We start from the raw sequence: 22,247 nt of genomic DNA, 5'->3' as shown, positions 1-22,247 counted from the left end.
TCAAAGGCAGAAAAACTTTGAAGGCTGCTATACTTTCAATGAATTCCCACAGTAAAGCCCAGGGCCACCCTACCAAACCTATACAAACTGAGTAGCTTTACACACATGAATAGTCCATTCAATTCATGCAAAGTTAAGTGTTGACAGGATTGGGGAGGAACTCTATGTACTTATAGGTACCATCAATGTATCTGATTCACATGTAAATTTAGGGAGAAGGACTTCTGATGCCAAGGGCGAGTTTTACATATTTTGAACTTCAGAGTTTTTTGTTTATTTGTTTTTTTTAAGAGGGAGAGAAGAGAAAATGAACCTTGAACTTTCTTCCAGAATTATGAGGGGGATGGTGTTTGCTAAAGAGTATGCAATCTGAAATTATTTTAATGTAATCCTTGTGTGATGTCTGATTAAAATATGACCATGTAGATCTAGTTATGATTATGCTATTTGTATGCATATACCATTTTGGTATTTGAAGTTATGACTGTTGGCTCTATACCTGTATTTCAAAATGTTTGCTCCTAGGTAGTCCACAAGGTAGCTAGCCAGCACATCTTGGAGGGATTATTCAAACTTGAGTGGCCCATCAAAAGAACATTGAACTCACAATGGAAGATGCCAACCTACCCTGAATAGACTTTCCTGTGAACATGCTGTTTGAGGTACATAATGGCTTCCACTGTGTCTATACGGAATTGTGCATGGACATGTGACTTGCCTACGTGACTCCAAACTCCATCTTTTACTTCTAATTTTCCACTAGCTGTGCTGAGGGCTTTTTTGGAAACAATGGGTTTCCCTCCACATGGCAGAAGCTATAAAAGGCCCTGGAAACACCTCCATTTTGCCTCTTTCCTGCTCATACCTCTAGACTATGAGCTTATGCTAATGGGAGCATTCTAACTAATGGACTAAGGACCTTCCAATGATTTGGAAGCAGCCAGAGACCTGATTTAAGACAGCAGTTTATTCCATCACTGCTACAAGCCTGAACCAAGAACTTTGCATTTATTGTATGTATTTGATTCCTTTAACCAATTTTATTCTTCACCTTTTTTTCCCCTTTAGATTTTAGATACTAAAGGATTGGCAACAGTGTGATTTTTGGGTAAAATCTAATTTGTCTATTGACCTGGGTGTGTGGCTGGTCCTTTGGGATCAGAAGAACCTTTTATTTGATGAAACTGGTTTTAAAGAACCACTCATCTTTAAGTCTAGTGTCTGGGTGTTGTACCCAGGACTGGAATACCTAAGGAAACTGCTTTCCTGACTTCTTGTTAGCCAGTGTGGTGAGACAGATGCTTACTTTTGTTGCTGATTTGGTATATCTTATGGAAGAATAACTGCCAGTTTTGGGATGTATGTACCGTATAATTGGAGAATTGCTAATATAGTTCCTATTTTTAAGAAAGGGAAAAAACGTGATCCGGGCAACTACAGTCCTGTTAGTTTGACATCTGTAGTATGCAAGGTCTTGGAAAAAATTTTGAAGGAGAAAGTAGTTAAGGACATTGAAGTCAATGGTAAATGGGACAAAATACAGCATGGTTTTACAAAAGGTAGATCATGCCAAACCAACCTGATCTCCTTTTTTGAGAAAGTAACAGATTTTTTAGACAAAAGAAACGCAGTGGATCTAATTTACCTAGATTTCAGTAAGGCGTTTGATACCGTGCCACATGGGGAATTATTAGTTAAATTGGAAAAGATGGGGATCAATATGAACATTGAAACGTGGATAAGGAACTGGTTAAAGGGGAGAGTACAGAGGGTCATACTGAAAGGTGAACTGTCAGGCTGGAGGGAGGTTACCAGTGGAGTTCCTCAGGGATCAGTTTTGGGACCAATCTTATTTAATCTTTTTATTACTGACCTCAGCACAATAAGTGGGAGTGTGCTAATAAAGTTTGCAGATAGTACAAAGCTGGGAGATATTGCCAATTTAGAGAAGGACCAGGATATCATACAGGAGGATCTGGATGACCTTGTAAACTGGAGTAATAGTGATAGGATGAAATTTAATAGTGAGAAGTGTAAGATTATGCATTTAGCGATTACTAAGAAGAATTTTAGTTATAAGCTTGGGATGCATCAATTAGAAGTAATGGAGGAGGAGAAGGACCTTGGAGTATTAGTTGATCATAGGATGACTATGAGCTGCCAATGTGATATGGCCGTGAAAAAAGCTAATACGGTCTTGGGATGCATCAGGAGAGGTATTTCCAGAAGGGATAAGGAGGTTTTAGTACCATTATACAAGGAACTGGTGAAGACCTCACCTGGAATACTGTATGTAGTTCTGGTCTCCCATGTTTAGAAAGGATGAATTCAAACTGGAACAGGTACAGAGAAGGGCTACTAGGATGATCCGAGGAATGGAAAACTTGTTTTATGAAAGGAGACTCAAGGAGCTTGGCTTGTTTAGCCTAACTGAAAGAAGGTTGAGGGGAGATATGATTGCTCTCTATAAATATATCAGAGAGATAAATACCAGAGAGGGAGAGGAATTATTTAAGCTCAGTACCAATGTGGACACAAGAACAAATGGATATAAACTGGCCACCAGGAAGTTTAGACTTGAAATTAGACAAAGGTTTCTAACCATCAGAGGAGTGAAGTTTTGGAATAGCCTTCCAAGGGAAGCAGTGGGGGCAAAGATCTATCTGGCTTTAAGTTTAAACTTGATAAGTTTATGGAGGAGATGGTATGATGGGATAATGGGATTTTGGTATTCATGATAAATAGGCCTAATGGCCTGTGATGGGATATTAGATAGGTGGGATCTGAGTTACCCAGGAAAGAATTTTCTGTAGTATCTGGCTGGTGAATCTTGCCCATATGCTCAGGGTTTAGCTGATCGCCATATTTGGGGTCGGGAAGGAATTTTCCTGCAGGGCAGATTGGAAGAGGCTCTTTAGGTTTTTTGCCTTCCTCTGTAGCATGGGGCACGGGTCACTTGATGGAGGATTCTCTGCTCCTTGGAGTCTTTAAACCACGATTTGAGGACTTCAATAGCTCAGACATAGGTGAGGTTTTTCGCAGGAGTGGGTGGGTGAGATTCTGTGGCCTGCGTTGTGCAAGAGGTCAGATTAGATGATCAGAATGGTCCCTTCTGACTTTAGTATCTATGTGTTTCTAAGCAATTTGTTCTGAATTTGGTATTCTCAGTTGTGACCCACAGAGGCACGGTTACACCTTGTTCTTCCTCAGTTTTTTTATGTTCAGATATTTGCAGTTCTTTCACTTTGATTCAAGCTGCTTTTGTTGTTCCTGAAGCTTCATCACAGCAGAATTCATTTGTAGAAACTAGAAGAACTTCTCCACTATGACTGATGGGAATCTCTGCTCCTCGCTCTCTCTTTATTCACTGGGCCCAGCGCAAAAACTAGGTCCAGTTTCATGGCCTCTGCCAATTTTTCACAACATTCCAGGCATTTTAGAATTTTTTTCCCCACCATCAGGGATATGGGGCTCTTAAGAAACTATCTCTACACAGGGCACAGAAAATAAACATACCACCAACAAACACTTGGGTCAAATTTATGAGTTTCAGAAGTAAACTGAAAAAGAGACAATGAATGCTATTAATATGGTCAGACACATGAGTATTACACCAGTCAAACACTAACTAAACAAGCCCTATTTTTGTAGAAGCTTTATGTAAGAGGGCTGCAGTGACTCAGTCACAGAATTTGTATCTTTAGAGAAATACCATCTTTAGATTTGAATTACACACTTTTATGTCACCAGAGCAGAAACAGAACTTGCCAAACAAGCTAACATTGAAATAGAGTCAGAAGAGTAACTGTTTGAATACTACCTTCTTACTCAACATATTGCTTATTGGGGGGGAGGGGGGTTTGCCTTTTTTTTTTTGGTAGTCAATTTGCATTTAAACAACAAACAAAAACAGCTTCTTTACTGTTATGGTAATATAGAGCCAAAATAGCTAAAAGGAGCCAGAGTGCAATTCTGCCTCAAGCACAATCAACAAATCTGGAAGTTGTAGCAAGTTCTATATCATGTTAGTCTTTACCCTGTTGTCTAGTGAGCAATACAGTATAAAGAAATAAGCAGCTCAGAAAAAACACACTTTCTAGGACAGACAGACAATGCATAAAAAGAGCAGGTTCCATCTAAAGTCTTAAGGATTCCTAACAGTCAGGTGACTGATGATTTTATATTTGATCATAAAAAGAAAAAAATAACTATTCTAAGAAATGCTTCTTACTCATAGCAGCCTAATTTTGGGGAATGGACTTCACTTCTTTTCACAATGACAAACAACTACCTTTAGACACCAGCCAAATCCTCTTTATAACACTCAGTTCCTACTTCTTCTCTTTGTCCAGTCATCACTTAGTTGGCTGCAGAGTTCCATTCTCCCAAATGAGAGTCTCCAACTGAGGCTTGACCTATTACATGCTAGAGTTTTAACTCTTTACCTGCTTAAATAAAATAAACTTCCTTAACTTAGTCCAGGTGCCTGATGATTTCTTGCATAAGGTCTATACACCCTGTCACAATGCATTTACTAGAATTATTTATTCTTTGTTCCTAACAATTAAGAAAACTATGGTAAAAATGTTAATAATATGAGAATCAGAGGTTTTTTAATCAACAAAACAGTGCTCTGTCCACGTGCTCCCTCTGGGCCAGCTTTTCAAAAGAAGTCACCCCCAATTTAGGAATTAAAATAAGTGGCCAGATTTTCAAAAATGTTCAGCACACCTTTTGAAAATCTGGCCATGTCACAATGGGAGTTTCTTGGTCTTGAAAATCTGGTCTTTATTTAGTTGCCTAAGTGGGAACAGAACTGAACTTCGGCTTTGAACTCTATTGAAAATCTAGCTCTACAGCACCATTGCTGGGACACAAGAATGCAAAAGAGCCTCTATTTTGTGCCTATACTGACTGTTCACAGAATAAAGGGAAAGGAGTAAGGCCAGATTCGCAAGGTACTTAGGTGCCTAAACTCTGGACTTAGGCACCTAAATCCCTGTTTTGGTTCCACTGTGATCCACAGAACTCTCATCAACCCCTGTAGGTGCCTAAGCTTGGTGAGCACCTACATTTTCAAAGTAAAGGTTCCCTGGGCTTCCCTGTCTCTATATCTGGACATGCACACTGTTGCCTTGTTCTAGTCTTCTAGCTTGATTCACAAAGCAGGGAAAATAGGAGTTCAGACTGCCTAAATTGTGTGTGGGTCCCAATCCAATCCAGTAGGCATGCTCAGAGGCCCACCTACAGATTAGGTCCCATTTAAAATCTTTCTGGAAAATAAGGGGGTGCCCACCTTATAACTTTTAACCCAGTAGTTAAAGCACTCAGCAGGGTTGTGGGATACCCAAATTTTATTCCCTCGTTGAGCTAGAGGAGAAGAAAGCATTTGAGCAGGGGGGCCCCCACCTCTCAGGGAGTGCCTGAACTACTGAGCCCTGGGATATTCTGATATGGGGCTTCCTCAATCTCTCTTGTTGAAGCTGTTCCACTGTGTAGATAAATAATAAAAGCGTCACTGGAGGAGGGGGACTGGACCCGGGTCTCCCACCTGCTAATTGGGTGCCCTAACCACTACTCAACTGTTTAAGTATTTATCCACAGTAGAACAGTCATCCCAAGCAAGTGCTCTAGCCTCTGAGCTAAAAGTTGTAAGAGGGGCACCACCACCACTTCCTTTTCCTCCAGCTGTTTTGTGTGTGAAGCAAGACAGCCACCTAACTAATTCCCTCAAAGAAGTGACTAGGTGCATGGGTATCTGATGACCGGGCTGTTGGGGGAGGCTAGCCCCTGGCCCCTCCCCTTGTGCCCAAGGCCCCACTGCTCCCCCTTTGCTTTGGTCCCCCTCCCGCACAGGAGCCCAGCGCACCCCCAACCCCAGCCCAGCTCCGGGTGGTGCAGCCGTAGTGCTCCCAGCCCTGGTGCACCAGGCAGCTGCCCCCAGCCCTGGTGTCCTGGGTGGCCAGGCGGTGTTTTCCACAGCACCCCCAGCCTCGGTGCACTGAGCAACCAGGCAGCAGAGCTGCAGCACTCCCAACCCCAGAGCACCAGGTGGCCAGGCAGCATGGCTGCAGCACACCGAGCCCGGGAGTGCCAGTTGTTGCAATCTGAGTGCCAGGCAGGCAGCAGGGCCCCAGCTCCAGCTGCCCTGAGTCCCTGCGGGAGGCACGCTGGCCAGCCCCAGCCAGCCTGGTCCAGGGTAGAGCATGGGGAACTGCAGGGGAGGGCTGGCCCCTGGAGACAGAGTGTGGGCAGGGCCACACCAGGCTGTTGGGGATACACAGCCTCCCCCAGCCTATGATACCCGCCACCCATGCCTAGGTGCCCAAGCCACCTGACTCCAGGCAGTGGATTCCCAGTTGTGGATTGATAAGCAGAGCTAGGCACCTCCCTGCAGCCTGGACTTAGGTGCCTATCTCTGAAGGGTCTTAGCACACATAGCTGTTGTCAGCATCTCCCATTGGGTAGTTTAAGCAGCTCTCCGCCTTGCATTCTGGCTTTTGTGGATCACATTCTTAGGTGCCTATCACTCCCCATTCATTCTGTAGGAAGCCTAGGTGGCTCACCTGACCTTTGTGGATTACAGTGTTATTCCTGTGATTTTCTAGGCATCTGTCAGTTAGGTGCCATGATGCTCAGTGTTGCAACACCTATGTCCCTTTGTGGATCCCACCCTATGTGGTCTTTGAGGAGAAAGGAGATACCCCCTACTGCTCTTCTACTTCCCATGTGTCTGCAAACTTCTTACTTACAGTATGTTATTATATTTAATGTAACAGGGAAACCGGTGCCCTTTGTCACAATGTTGGCTTAAGAGAGAGCATTCTAGGAGCTGATCTGCCAGTTCATCTATTGACTTCAATGGGAGCAGGAGTGGGCCTCCAAGGTAAGCAGTACCTAAAATCTGCAGCAAGGTTTCTGCTATATGATGAGTGGCACAATGGAAATTCTAAGACATAACTACATTGTAGAAATTGGAGGGAGGTTTGGGACACTTATGAGGAGTGACACTTTCTCGGGGAACCCAGAACAATGGGTGACCTTGTTATCCTTCAGCCTTAGCAAAAAAAGAGACTTGCTGGAGCTAAACTAGGTGACATCTCCCTAGCCTAGGAGATTCCCAAACAGTCTCCTCCAAAGCTCTACCAGGTTTTTGCCTTGTACCCTCAGCCCTGAAGCCCCTGGAAGAGCATTCCTCTATAGTGTCCAGCACTTACCACTGAACACTCACAGAAATTACAGAGTCTGCTGTTTCCAAAGAGACAGTATGCACACCAGCCTGCTACCTCAGCTGAGGAGCCACAGTTTAGTATTACAATACTAAGAAGAGCTTATAGTCAAATCAAGAATAAGTTTATTAGTAAAGAACAGATATTTAAGTGATAGTAGGCAAAGATAATAGAAACAGTAACAGGTAATAAAAAATATTCTGGTTCTACAAGAAGTTAATCTGACCTAAAACAATCCCTCACCTAAAACTTTTCTGTAGAACTTGCTGGTATTCAGTCATATTAGGGTCCATATTTTCATGATTCCCTTATGCCCACAGCGGTTTTTTTCAGTAAATGGATAAAACCATGTCTTTCCCCCCGTTCTTATAGTCCAGTACCCCTTTGAAATGTATCCTTTGAAACATACCCCCAGACAAAGTCCCTCTCTCCCACTGTTTGTTCTTCTGAGTGTTGTTGTCATGCTGTCTATGTTGATTTTCTGATAATTTGCTTTTCCTGTTGCCTCAATATGCAAATATAACCTCCACAGTCTTTGGCTAAACCTGCTTAATTTACATTAGAGACAGGGAGATAACTAACTCCCCTCCTATCTGGAATAAAACCTGTGTCGACACAGCCTTGTTGCTAAAAGTCAGAGTGTGTGAACGCTCTCTGCCGGTATTTTGTCAGCAAATACTTCGAGCCCCGCGTTGGCAAAACTGTTGTCTTTCTTGGACGGGAGGGGCTTTTTAAAGTACCCATGAAAGACAAAAGTTTTGTCGACAACGTTGCAGTGTAGACAAGACCTTAGTAAGTAAGATCTTAGTAAGACAAGATCAGTAAGTATCTATAATTCCTCCGATAGTGTTATATGTTCATTTCACAATATTAATGACCAATGTGCTATATATTTTCATGTGATACCTTATATAACATTTATAAATATATGCCATGACACAATGTGTTAGGTATAGTAAATTTGTTAGCCTGATAGGAGTTTCTGTTACATGACAGAGAACCTTTGCCAGTGGTCATTGCGGGGCTCCTAGAGCACATGAGACCAGTGAAGTGTTTTGCACAAAGAAAGGGATGAATCTTCTCTTCCCTCTCCCTTGTAGTCAGACAGGCATGGAATTGACTTTAACGTGTTCTGCAGGAGGCTTGAAGTCCCAGTTAACCACAACAGCAACCCTAAAGAGCAACACATGCCTCACTGTCCTGCTCCAATATACCCACTACTGCATCTGACACTGATGGATAAGCAAATTGTTATAGCGGGATTTTTTTCCTAAAATGATCAGCAATGAAACCGTTAACTCTAATAACAAAAGGGGAGGGTGAAAAGGAGGAACAAATGAACACTCAATCAAGATGCTGATAACAAAATTAATCAGGACACCAAAGGATGTGAAGAGAAGAGAAGAAAATGTTTAATTGCCTATATAACAATTCTAAGAGCCTGGGTAACAAACAAGAGGAATTGGAACTGCTCATTTAAGAGCATAACTTCAACCTAAATGGTATTACTGAAATCTGGTGGTAAGATTCACATGACTGGAATGTTAAAATCAATGGCTATAACCTATTTAGGAAGGCTTAAGTGGGCAAAAGGGGAGAGGAATGCCACTCTAAGTCAAAAATGGCATTACCTGTTTCTGACTCACTGACAACTCAAAAGCAAATGATCTTGAATGCTTATGAATCAATGTCCTAACAGAGAAAGCACATAATGAGGTTCAGATGTCTGCAAATCACACTAAGGAACAGGATGACCAGCTCCTTAAGCATCTATCTATATTTATGGGAGGGGAGGGGAAGCTGCATTCTTATGGAGGACTTCAGTCTGAGTGACATATATTGGAGGTCTCATGCTGCCAGTTCCCATAATTTCTAAATATTATAAATGACAATTTCCTAACTCAAAAAGTGTTGCATCCAACATGGGGAGAATTCTATATTGGACCTCATCTTGACAGGAGGGATTGATCATACCACTATTTTTTAGTTCTGTCTTAAGTACAAGAGATCATGACTTCATCACATTTGTTATGTACAAACAGAATAAAGTCCAAACCAGCAAAAAACAACAACAAAACTTGGTGCTTTAAAAGGGCCAATTTCACAAAGTTGAAAACAACTATGAGCAAATCAAATGGGAGAAAGACTTTAATCTGAAAAGTGTTAATAATAGTTGGGAATTGTTTCAGAACATTTTACCAGATGCCTGAAAAGCCCCAGTCTCACAACTGAGAAGGAAAGCACACTCGTTAGAAAACAATCTGACTTTGAGGAGAAGTGAAAGCAGCTATAAAATATATATAACAAATGAAAGAAAGGGGAAGTTGATATTAATGAATATAAATCAGAAGCTCACAATTGTAGAAAAACTGGTAAGGAAAACAAAATGACACAAGAAGTTATCTATAACCAGCAGAGTTAAGGACAGTGAGGAGGAGCGGGTTGTGGGGGAGGAGGGTTAAGTATGTTAGGAACAAAAGCAATCCCCACAACACTAATGGTCCATTACTTGATGGAAATTCTCAGTGGCATTCTCAGTAACAATGCAGAAAAGGCAGAAATGTTCAATAAATATTTCTGTTCTGTATTTTGGAAAAAGTCAGATAATGTAGTCATATCATATGATGATAATGAAACACTTTCCATTACAATAGTAACTCAGGAGGGTATTAAACAGCAGCTACTAAAGTTAGAATTATTTTTAAAAAACAGGTTCAGATAACTTGCACTCAAGAGTTTCAGAAGAGTTGCTGGAGGAGTTCCTGTTCATTAATGTTGATTTACAAAAATTCTTATAACACTGGTTACAGAAAACTGGAAGAAAGTAATGTAGTACCAATATTTAAAAAACTAAATGAGAACAACTGAATTATAGGCCTGCCAGCGATCCTGGGCAAAATAATGGAAGGGCCAGTCTGGGGATGGATTAATAAAGGATTTTGGGAGGGTAATATAATTAATGCCAATCAACATGGGTGTATGGAAAATAAATAATTAATAAGTATTTGTATTATCATATCACCTAGGAGCCCTAGTTATGACCAGAACTCCACTTTGCTAGGTGCTATACAAATACAGTCTATGCCCTAAACAGCATAAAATCCAAGTATAAGAGCAGAGATGGATACAGACAGATGGGTGAGTACAATAAGATAACTTGGACAGCATGATAGACAGTGGCATCAGCACACCAGCAGCCTAACTGTTGTCATGTTTTTGTAGTCATCACAACAAAGGAGAGTTTGAAGGAGATACTTCCAGGAAAATAATGAGTGTTATTTAAGAGGAGTACCTCCTTAAGAGTGAGGGCAGCATGGGACAAAATATGAATGTTCTCGTTTGAAAATTTAACAAATGGACAATGGAGGCGCATCATGGGTTGATCAGAAGCTTTTTGACCCTTTGATACTGAATGAGACATGATAGGTAGGGTGGGGATAGGCCATGAAAGGCCTTGAAATTGAAAACAAGTAGCTTATGTTTGATACAATAGAGAAAAAGAAGCCAGTAGAGGGATGGTAAGAGAGAGGTGACATAGGCAAAGTGATGGGCTAGGAAACTGATCTTTGCAGTAGCATTCTAAATGGATATGAGTGAGGCAAGACTGCGTTTATTAAGGCCATGGGTTCCCAGCTAATGGGATCTGTGGGGGCCGTGCTTGGGGTGGGGGGCAGCATGCGGAACTCCCTGGCTGTCCCTACACATAGGACCGGAGCGTAGGACCACTGCTTCTGGGAGCCGTGCAGAGCCACAGCACATGCGGAACAGGGCCAACCCCACTCCCCGGCTGGAGCGGGGGGCAAGCTCTGGACCCTGCTCCCTGGCGGGAGCTTGAGGGCCAGATTAAAACATCTGAAGGGCCGGATGTGGCCCCCAGGACATAGTTTGCCCACCCCTGGGCTAGATGATGGTATTGGCCACAGTAATCGAGAAAGGAGATAGCAGAGAAGGCTCTGGGGCATGGTGGATGAAAAGCTTAGTTTTAGCCATGTTGTGCTTAATCCAATGGCTACACATCCACAAGGAAATATTAGAAAGGCAGGTCACGATTTAGTTTGGGTAGAAGGAGACAGGTCTGAAGTAGAGATAGATCTGAGAGTCGTCTGCATAGAGATGGCAGTTGAATTTGTGTTTGTGGATGAGATTACCCAGAAATAAAGGGTAGAGGGAGAAGAGAATGGGACCAACAACAGAGCCTTGTGGAAGCCCCACAGAAAGCTGGAGGTGGGATGAGGTGGATCCTCCAAAAGACATGCTGAAGAAGCAATTAGAGAGGTAGGAGGAGAACCAGGAGAGAACAGAGTCACAGAAGCCAAGGGAGGATGAGATTTAAAGAAGAAGAGCATGACCAATTGTGTTGAAGACAGCTGACAGGTCAAGGAGGATGAGGCTGAGGCTGGAGGATGAGGATGATTCTGAGATTTGGCTAAGAAAAGGTCATTAGAGACTTTGGTGAGAACATCTGCAAGTTAAGGGTGGAAGCCAGATTGGAGAGGGAGTAAGACAGAATTGGAGGAGGAACTCCAGACAGCAACTGTAAACAATGTGTTCAATAAACTTAGAGATTAAAGGGAAATAGGACAGTAGTTAGAGAGGCAGGTGGAGCTGCAAATGTGTGTTTTTTTGATTTTTTAAAAATGATGGAAGAGACTAAAATATGTTTGTACTGTGAAGGGAAAGAGCCAGAGGAGAGTGAGAGGTTACGGAGATGAGAAAGAGAAGGGACATGAGAGAGCATGAAGGAGATCAAGAGGTGGGGTGGGATGAGTCATTAGGATCAGAGAAAGGGTAAGAGGAGGACAGCAGATGAGAAATTACAGTATCTGTGACTGAGAAGGAGAAGGAGAGAGCTATAAGAGAGGAAGGGAAAACAGGTGAAGGGGAGAGAGAGAAGATCACTTTGTATTTTGTCAACTTTTTCTTGAAAGAAATCAGCAAGATGCTGTGCAGAGAGAGAAGGTGAGGCATAAGGAAGGGATGATTTGAGGAGTGGGGAAAAGGCAGCTGGAATTGCAGGCCTGGAGTACATTTATGTTGGAGGAGTGGATTTGTTTATATAGGAAGATGGCATAATTGACTGGGGAGAGAACACATTTGTAATGGGGAATTCAGTCTGGTCACAGGATTACTGCTTGAAACACACTGCACCATAAGAGCAGGAGTGGAGGAAGTGGATATTGGGGTGATCCAGGGCTGGACATTGGCAGGGCAGACTTTGTGATGAGAGAGAGGGGAAAGAGAGGGTGGAGGAAAGTGAGGAATGAAGAACATCAATACCCATATAGATCTTGTCAAATTAACTGGCTATCTTTTTTCCACAGAAGGCAAATTTAGTTGATCAACAAGGAGTCAGGTGGCACCTTAAAGACTAACAGATTTATTTGGTCATAAGTTTTCATGGGTAAAAAACCCACTTCTTCAGATGCATGGAATGAAAATTACAGATGCAGGCAGTGTCAGTATAATAATGCCTGCATCTGTAATTTTCACTCCATGCATCTGAAGAAGTGGGTTTTTTACCCACGAAAGCTTATACCCAAATAAATCTGTTAGTCTTTAAGGTGCCACTGGACTCCTTATTGTTTTTGTGGATACAGACTAACACGGCTACGCCCTGTTAGCTGATCAAGACAATAATGTTGATGTAATATCCCTAGACTTCTGTAAAGTATTTGACTTGATACCTCACAGCATTTTAATTAAGAAACTAGAATGATAAAAAATTAACACGACACACATTTAATGGATTAAACCTGACAGGTCCCTTCTGCTTGATGTGAAGCAGGAGTTTGAAAACAGGTCTTCCACCTATCAGGTGTATAGTCTAACCACCAGACTAGAGACTCATTCTTATATCTCTGTAGCCCAATGCATATTTAATTATTCCATACACAGGGAACAGCCTTCACAAAAGAGATTGAGGGAGACCCTCACCAGAAAGATGATGTGGCAAATTTTATGTACATAGGCCTAATTACAGAAAGTCCTCATCACATTCTTTGTAATGTTGCCCCTTTTTGATCGAAGTGGCTAGTCAAATTTTGGGGCCTTGGGTTATTCCAGTTGGGAGTAGAAATTGATTATAGTATTTCTCTGATGCAGCTTTATTTATTTACAAAGAATGTACGAAGTCCTGTGTCTCTGAATGCACAAGGAACAGTTTTTATCTGATATCCTCCAAGCCTCTTTAGCGAACACCAGACCAAAAAGCTCTCTCTCCAGCTTTTTCCAGGGTCATCTCACACTGCTCTCGGCTTGCTAGGCTTGCTTGCTTTTGGCCTCTGCCTCTTTGTCTATTCTTGATTGTCTTGAGTTTCCATGTGTTCTCTTTCTCCCTTTCTATCTCTCACACACACCCCTACACTTGGTCACAATACCCAGTAGAAATTCCCCACCCGGTGCTAATTGCTGGGCAGCCTCTATTAAGCTTTGTTGTAGATATGGCCCCTACCTGTCTTTTATGACAGTTAAATTGAAGACTCATTCACACATCAGTTTGATTTAGGTTTTAACTCATCCTTTAGCAAGGTTTCACCCAGCTCATAATAACCCCACCAGCTTTGCTCATCAGCCTGATGAGGTCAGAAAAGATGACACCGAATAACCAATCCCAAACAGAACGAAAAAATAATTTAACAAATTACAAAAGGATTCAAACTTAACTATTTACAGCTGTATGGTGTCTTTGTTAGAATAATTTCATATCATCAACATAAAGGAATTTTATTCCCACTCAAATCTTTTCGGGCTTTTCTCTCCCTGGATTTTCTCCCAACCTCCATGGAGGGACTCCTCTCAGTCAGCCCCTGAGGAACACCTACTGTTTCTATGGAATTTGCTGGCTGAGGCAGAGCCTGCCCATTCTGTTCAAATTGGGGATTCATCTCTGTAACAACTTTTCCAGCCTCAACTTCCACTGCTACATTCTCAGATTCAGGGGACTGCCATGTGAAAGCCTGTCCCCCAACTGTAAGCATTAGCAGCTGTGTGCAGTATGAAAGGGGTTTTGAAACACAGAGAGGCACAGACAGCTGCAGCGGCACAGGAGCTAGCAAACAGAGCTCTAAACAGGGGAGTTTGACTTGTGGTGCTTGTTTGGGGTTTGCTTTTGCTGGGGGGGTGTTCTTTTTGGTGTGGCTTGTGTTTCCCAGATTAACAGGATTTAGGTGGGAAGGAGATGACAGATACAGAGGAAGCTGTGGGAGTGACTCCTGCAGTGAAAGACACATTGAGGATGACTGGATGTGGAAGCTGTGGTATGTACATGATCCTGGAGGGGGGAACCGGTAAGAGTTTTGTCGGCATGAAATGCCGTCTGATAGAGCTGATGGAGGAAAAGATCCGAGGTTTGGAGATGCAGGTGGAAAGTCTCGTTGAGTTTAGGAAGGGGTTTGAGCAGATGATGGAGCAAAGATATGAGGTATCTGAAGGGAAAAGCTCAGACTCTCGGATGGAAGCAGGGCTGGGGAATTTTGAGGAGAGACTGGATGAGGAAAGTGGTCAGTGGAAACATGTGACTCAAAGAACCAGGCAGAGAAAAAGACGGGCTAGTGAAGGAGAAATAGAGCTTAGGAACAGGTTTGCAGAGTTGGAAAATGAAGGGGCTCAGCAGGTAGTCGCTGAAGGTGGAAGGGTAAGGAAGAAGAGAAGAGAGGCTAGCCCTATAGAAAAAGGGGAAGAGTCAAGGGAGACTACACCAATTATGAGCCCCAGGAGGATACAGGATGGGTTGAAGAGAATTGTAAGGGAAAATAGGAATGGAAAGAACTTGCAGCCAGAGGGAACAGGGGAGAGACTGGAGAATATCACTGTCACCAGGAAAAGGCAGGTCTATGTGATCGGGGACTCTTTATTGAGAAGAATAGACAGGCCTGTAACTAGAGCTGATCCTGAGAATAGAAGGGTGTGCTGTCTTCCGGGTGCTAAGATAAGGGATGTAGACCTGAGGTTGAAAAGGATCCTCAAGGGAGCGGGAAAGAATCCCCTAATTATCCTTCATGTGGGAACAAATGATACAGCCAGATTCTCGCTGGAAAGTATCAAGGGAGACTATACTAGGCTGGGGAAGACACTTAAGGAAATTGAGGCTCAGGTGATCTTTAGCGGGATCCTTCCTGTTCCTAGAGAAGGGCAACAAACGTGTGACAAGATTATGACTGTCAACAGATGGCTTAGGCAGTGGTGCTATAAGGAGGGCTTTGGGATGTATGGCCACTGGGAGGCATTCACGGACAGAGGTCAGTTCTCTCGGGATGGACTTCATCTGAGTAGGGAAGGAAATAGACTTCTAGGATCGAGGCTGGCACAACTGATAAAGAGAGCTTTAAACTAGGAATTGGGGGGAGATGGATGGGAGATGTCCGGAAAATCTCCACGCCAGATTTTAGCATTGAGAGGGAAGAAGATGAAGTAAGAAAGGATACAGCCATGGGTAGGAGAATGTATATAAGGAGCGAGGGCGGTGTGGATACTAGTCTAATAGGTTATAATGGCTGTAGAATGACTGTGCCTAATAGGGTACAAAATGTGAGCGAGGCCAAACAGCAAAAATTAAGATGTTTATACACCAATGCGAGGAGTCTAGGTAACAAAATGGAGGAACTAGAGCTACTGGTGCAGGAAGTGAAACCAGATATTATAGGGATAACAGAAACATGGTGGAATAGTAGTCATGACTGGACTACAGGTATTGAAGGGTATGTGCTGTTTAGGAAAGACAGAAACAAAGGTAAAGGGGATGGAGTAGCATTGTGTATCAACGATGAGTTAGAATGTAAAGAAATAAGAAGCGATGCAATGGATAAGACAGAGTCTGTCTGGGCAAAAATTACATTGGGGAAGAAAACTAGTAAAGCCTCTCCTATGATAGTGCTTGGGGTGTGCTATAGACCTCCGGGATCTAATTTGGTTATGGATAGAGCCCTTTTTGATGTCTTTAATAAAGTAAATACTAATGGAAACTGCGTGATCATGGGAGACTTTAACTTCCCAGATATAGACTGGAGGACCAGTGCTAGTAATAATAATAGGGCTCAGATTTTCCTAGATGCGATAGCTGATGGATTCCTTCAACAAGTAGTTGCTGAACCGACTAGAGGGGATGCCATTTTAGATTTAATTTTGGTGAGTAGCGAGGACCTCATAGAAGAAATGGTTGTAGGGGACAATCTTGGCTCAAGTGATCATGAGCTAATTCAGTTCAAACTAAATGGAAGGATTAACAAAAATAAATCTGCAACTAGGGTTTTTGATTTCAAAAGGGCTGACTTTCAAAAATTAAGGCAATTAGTTAGGGAAGTGGATTGGACTGAAGAACTTATGGATCTAAAGGCAGTTGAGGCCTGGGATTACTTTAAATCAAAACTGCAGAAGCTATCGGAAGCCTGTATCCCAAGAAAGGGGAAAAAATTCATAGGAAGGAGTTGTAGACCAAGCTGGATGAGCAAGCATCTTAGAGAGGTGATTATGAAGAAGCAGAAAGCATACAGGGAGTGGAAGATGGGAGGGATCAGCAAGGAAACCTACCTAATTGAGGTCAGAAGATGTAGGGATAAAGTCAGAGAGGCTAAAAGTCGAGTAGAGTTGGACCTTGCAAAGGGAATTAAAACCAATAGTAAAAGGTTCTATAGCCATATAAATAAGAAGAAAACTAAGAAGGAAGAAGTGGGGCCGCTTAACACTGAGGATGGAGCGGAGGTTAAAGATAATCTAGGCATGGCCCAATATCTAAACCAATACTTTGCCTCAGTCTTTAATAAGGCTAAAGAGGATCTTGGGGATAATGGTAGCATGACAAATGGGAAGGAGGATATAGAGGTAGATATTACCATATCAGAGGTAGAGCGAAACTGAAACAGCTTAATGGGACTAAATCGGGGGGCCCAGATAATCTTCATCCAAGAATATTAAAGGAATTGGCACCTGAAATTGCAAGCCCATTAGCAAGAATTTTTAATGAATCTGTAAACTCAGGAATAGTACCGAATGATTGGAGAATTGCTAATATAGTTCCTATTTTTAAAAAAGGAAAAAAAAGTGATCCAGGTAACTACAGGCCAGTTAGTTTGACATCTGTAGTATGCAAGGTCCTGGAAAAAATTTTGAAGGAGAAATTAGTTAAGGACATTGAAGTCAATGGTAAATGGGACAAAATACAACATGGTTTTACAAAAGGTAGATCGTGCCAAACCAACCTAATCTCCTTTTTTGAAAAAGTAACAGATTTTTTAGATAAAGGAAATGCAGTGGATCTAATTTACCTAGATTTCAGTAAGGCATTTGATACCGTGCCACATGGGGAATTATTAGTTAAATTGGAGAAGATGGGGATCAATATGAACATCAGAAGGTGGATAAGGAATTGGTTAAAGGGGAGACTGCAACGGGTCCTACTGAAAGGCGAACTGTCAGGTTGGAGGGAGGTTACCAGTGGAGTTCCTCAAGGATCGGTTTTGGGACCAATCTTATTTAATCTTTTTGTTACTGACCTTGGCACAAAAAGTGGGAGTGTGCTAATAAAGTTTGCAGATGATACAAAGCTGGGAGGTATTGCCAATTCGGCGAAGGATCGGGATATTATACAGGAGGATCTGGATGACCTTGTAAACTGGAGTAATAGTAATAAGATGAAATTTAATAGTGAGAAGTGTAAGGTTATGCATTTAGGGATTAATAACAAGAATTTTAGTTATAAGCTGGGGACGCATCAATTAGAAGTAACGGAAGAGGAGAAGGACCTTGGAGTATTGGTTGATCATAGGATGACTATGAGCTGCCAATGTGATATGGCTGTGAAAAAAAGCTAATGCGGTTTTGGGATGCATCAGGAGAGGCATTTCCAGTAGGGATAAGGAGGTTTTAGTACCGTTATACAAGGCACTGGTGAGACCTCACCTAGAATACTGTGTGCAGTTCTGGTCTCCCATGTTTAAAAAGGATGAATTCAAACTGGAGCAGGTACAGAGAAGGGCTACTAGGATGATCCGAGGAATGGAAAACTTGTCTTATGAAAGGAGACTTAAGGAGCTTGGCTTGTTTAGCCTAACTAAAAGAAGGTTGAGGGGAGATATGATTGCTCTCTATAAATATATCAGAGGGATAAATATAGGAGAGGGAGAGGAATTATTTAAGCTCAGCACCAATGTGGACACAAGAACAAATGGGTATAAACTGGCCACCAGGAAGTTTAGACTTGAAATCAGACGAAGGTTTTTAACCATCAGAGGAGTGAAGTTTTGGAATAACCTTCCAAGGGAAGCAGTGGGGGCAAAAGATCTATCTGGTTTTAAGATTCTACTCGATAAGTTTATGGAGGAGATGGTATGATGGGATAATGGGATTTTGGTAAGTAACTGATCTTTAAATATTCAGGGTAAATAGGCCAAATCCCCTGAGATGGGATATTAGATGGATGGGATCTGAGTTACTATAGAAAATTCTTTCCTGGGTATCTGGCTGGTGAATCTTGCCCATATGCTCAGGGTTTAGCTGATTGCCATATTTGGGGTCGGGAAGGAATTTTCCTCCAGGGCAGATTGGAGAGGCCCTGGAGGTTTTTCGCCTTCCTCTGTAGCATGGGGCATGGTTGACTGGAGGGAGGCTTCTCTGCTCCTTGAAGTTTTGAACCATGATTTGAGGACTTCAATAGCTCAGACATGGGTGAGGTTTTTCATAGGAGTGGTGGGTGACATTCTGTGGCCTGCGCTGTGCAGGAGGTCAGACTAGATGATCAGAGTGGTCCCTTCTGACCTTAGTATCTATGAATCTATGAATCTAAGACAGAAGCAGTCACAAGAACCCTTTTCAGCTCTGAAAATGCTATTTTTACTATTCACTGCCTGTCAGAAACATTCAGCAAATGAACTGGCTTCCATTTCTGAGTCACATCCACAAGAGCTTTAGAAGTTAAATTCCTCAAGACCCTAGGTCCCAAAACAGGTTTCACTCACTCATCTCTTGCTGGAAAGCTACAGTGCCTGTTACAATGGGTTCTGCCCCTAGAAGTGGGACAGTTTGTTCACTGTAAAACCAATTGCTACAAAGCATTTATCTTACCTGGGCCACATCTTTAAAGGGAATTTCCAGAGATTGAATTTGGCATTGATTACATAGTTATTACCCAAATTCCCATTAATGTTGTTATACTCCCCAGATCTGAACAAAAATTGATTCTTGTACCTCCACTAAGCTGTGCCCCTTCAGCTTGGTGTTCCCCCATTTCCCAAACTGGGACAGAGGCTCACAGACTATTGCTTGGCTTTCTTGATTTTTGCCTCTGCCTCTCTCTCTCTCAGTGTTTTCCTCATCTGTCCTCAGTTTCCATGTGTTCTCTCTCTCACAAAGACTCTGGTCACAATAACCATTGGAAACTTCCCTTTCCCTGCCACTAGTTTCTGGGCAGACTGTTTGGCTTTGTTTTAGTTGTGACCCCTTAACTGTCTTCTACAACTATCTCAAATGGAGGATTCGTTCACACATCAGTATGAATGAGGTTTAACACAATCCATCACAAGGCTACACCCAGCTCACACCGGTAATCAATCACAATTCCACTAACTCATCTAGCAGCTACTTCGTTGTAGTATGAAAAAATATACTAGGTTTAAACTTAGCAGAACCTGGTCTTGAAAGCATTTGTAACAGGGAACCCTCTCCGTTCTTGCCTTTGTCTGTGCGCACAGACCAGATGGAGATTCTCTGCTTGTCAACACTGCATGTGGTTTATTAATAGTAACCCCCATCACCTTTATGACATTGTGCAGCATCTTTTTGAAACAGCATATCATCCTTAGCCCCTAAGTCAAGGATAGAAGAAGTGGGCAATCTCTCTCTTGGTTCTAACTCTGAGACACTGGCTCTCTCCCACTGGCACATCCTTCCTGTGCCTTTTCTAGGCTAACAGGTTAGTTAGCTTTGTAGCTCTCTACAGCCCAGCCCCAATCGATCAGGCACAGCTATCACCTCAGGTTTACCCCCAGGCAACTAATTTGGATTGCAGTGACCAGGGTGCTAGTTCAGCTCTGTTGCCCAGCACTCTGTCACAGCATTCTTGATTTTGTTGTTGTTGCAACATAGCTACTATCACTAACCAATGGGGCAGATGCAAGTAAGAGAGCTGCTGAAGAGTACATTTTCCCAGCATATTACATGTACAAAAATGCTTATGCTAATTAACTGTCTAAATGTAAAATTCACAGTGTCCAGCAGCCCACAAAATATCTTACTTTGTGGTGTGATGGTGCTGATGGTTGCGTATTTGCCTCTTTATAGCATAACAACACAGAGAATCATAGAAATGTAGAGCTGGAAGGGATCCCAAGAGGTCATTTAATCCACCCATCTCCCCCACAGCCCTGTGCTGAGGAAGGATTAAGGCTACCTAGACAAACCCAGATAGATGTTCAATGACAGGGATTCCACAACCTCCCTAGGCAACCTGTTCCAGTGCTTATCTCTCCTTATAGTTAGAAAGTCTTTCCTAATATCTAACTTAAATCTCCCTTGCTGTAAATTAAGCTGATTGCATTTTTCCCCTCTCTTAGCAGACATGGAGAGCAATTGTTCATCTTCTTCACATATTTGAAGACTGTTTTCATGTACCCCCTTAGCCTTCTTTTTTCTAGACTAAGCAAGCCCAATATTTTCAACTTTTCATCATAGATCATGTTTTCCAAACCGTTATTATTTTGTTGATTTCCTCTGGATTCTCTCCTATTTGTCCACATCATTCTTAAAGTGACACAGTTCTCCAGCTGAAGGCCCACCAGTGCTGGGTACAAGGGAACAATTACCTCCTATGTATTACGGAGGGCATTCCTGTTAATACATCCTAGACATGTAAATATATGGGATGAAAACCTTGTACAGAAACAAGGATAACACCTCCGCAGTGCAGTGAGGGATGTTTTTTCACAAGTTAAAGTAATGAGTGTTATCTCTTCTCTCTTTTCGGCTATCCTGCAATGTGACAATGTTGTCTGCCAAGGGGGTTCATTGGTGGGTTTTCAAGTGACTAAGGAGCCTAATTCATACCCTGCAGATTTTCCCACAAAAGTAACAGGTGTAATCTTGAAGGAGATATAGTTGTTGGCTGGACTGTTGTGACTTTTCTTTCCTCCTTTGTCGCTTCTCCATCTGATGAGCACGTCTGTTCTCCTCAAAGTGAGCTATGGCTTGGTGTATGGTGTGGCGCCACTGTGTTCTGTTCCGTTCTGAGTCCTCCCAGTTTGTTGGGTTGATGTCTCCCTTTTTAAGATGTACTTTCAGTATGTCTCTGAAGTGCTTCCACTGCCCTCCACAAGCCCTTCTTCCCTGACTTAACTGAGAGAAGAGTACTTGCTTTGGGAGGTGAGTGTCAGGCATACGTACACAGTGGCCCGCTCAGTGGAGTTGATGTTTCATGACCTGTGCCGCTATAGTGCTGATGTTGGCTATAGAGAGAACGCTGATGTTAGTGCATCGTCTTCCCAGCTAATCCTGAGAATCCTCCTGAGGCAGTGCTGTTGGAACCACTCCAGACACTTGAGATGTCGTCTATAGGTTACTCGGGTCTCACATCTATAGAGAAGGGTAGGGATGACAAGTGCCTTGTAAACCAAGATCTTGGTGCCTGTTTGCAGATCCCTGTCATTGAAGACTCATTTGAGTAGTCTTCCAAAGGATGTGCTGGCACAGTGGATCATGTATTCAATTTCTGTGTCAGTGCTGGCTGTTTGGGAGAGGTGGCTGCGAAGGTTTGGAAAATGGTCCACATTTTCCAGGGGTTCTCCATCGATGGTGATTTATGGAGTATGAAGAGTAGTTTGTGCACGTAAAGGCTGGTAGAGTACCTTGGTTTTCCTGATGTTGAGAGAGGGACCCAGGCTGTGATAGACATCTGCAAAAAGATTTAGGTTGCTTTGCAGGTTGGCCTCTGTGTGTGCAAGAATGAGGCAGTCATCTGCATGCTGAAATCAGTGATGCCAATTCTTGTGATCTTAGATTTTGTTTGGAGATGTCGGAGATTGAGGAGTTGGCCAT

At 42.6% G+C, this 22,247-nt stretch overlaps 1 long non-coding RNA gene across 1 annotated transcript in view; it reads left to right on the top strand.

The window, feature by feature from the left end:
• The first annotated feature begins 292 nt into the window (after positions 1 to 292).
• LOC122456354 overlaps positions 293 to 22,247 on the top strand; it is a 67,568-nt gene continuing 45,613 nt past the window's right edge. Inside the window, exons 1-2 of the long non-coding RNA XR_006275228.1 lie at positions 293 to 662; positions 6,780 to 6,886. This is a non-coding gene — a long non-coding RNA (uncharacterized LOC122456354). The remainder of the gene's footprint in view (positions 663 to 6,779; positions 6,887 to 22,247) is intronic.

This window comes from Dermochelys coriacea, chromosome 1, assembly GCF_009764565.3.
Source record: "Dermochelys coriacea isolate rDerCor1 chromosome 1, rDerCor1.pri.v4, whole genome shotgun sequence".
Classification (NCBI taxonomy): Eukaryota; Metazoa; Chordata; order Testudines; family Dermochelyidae; genus Dermochelys; species Dermochelys coriacea.
This window is presented reverse-complemented; position numbering and strand designations above follow the sequence as displayed.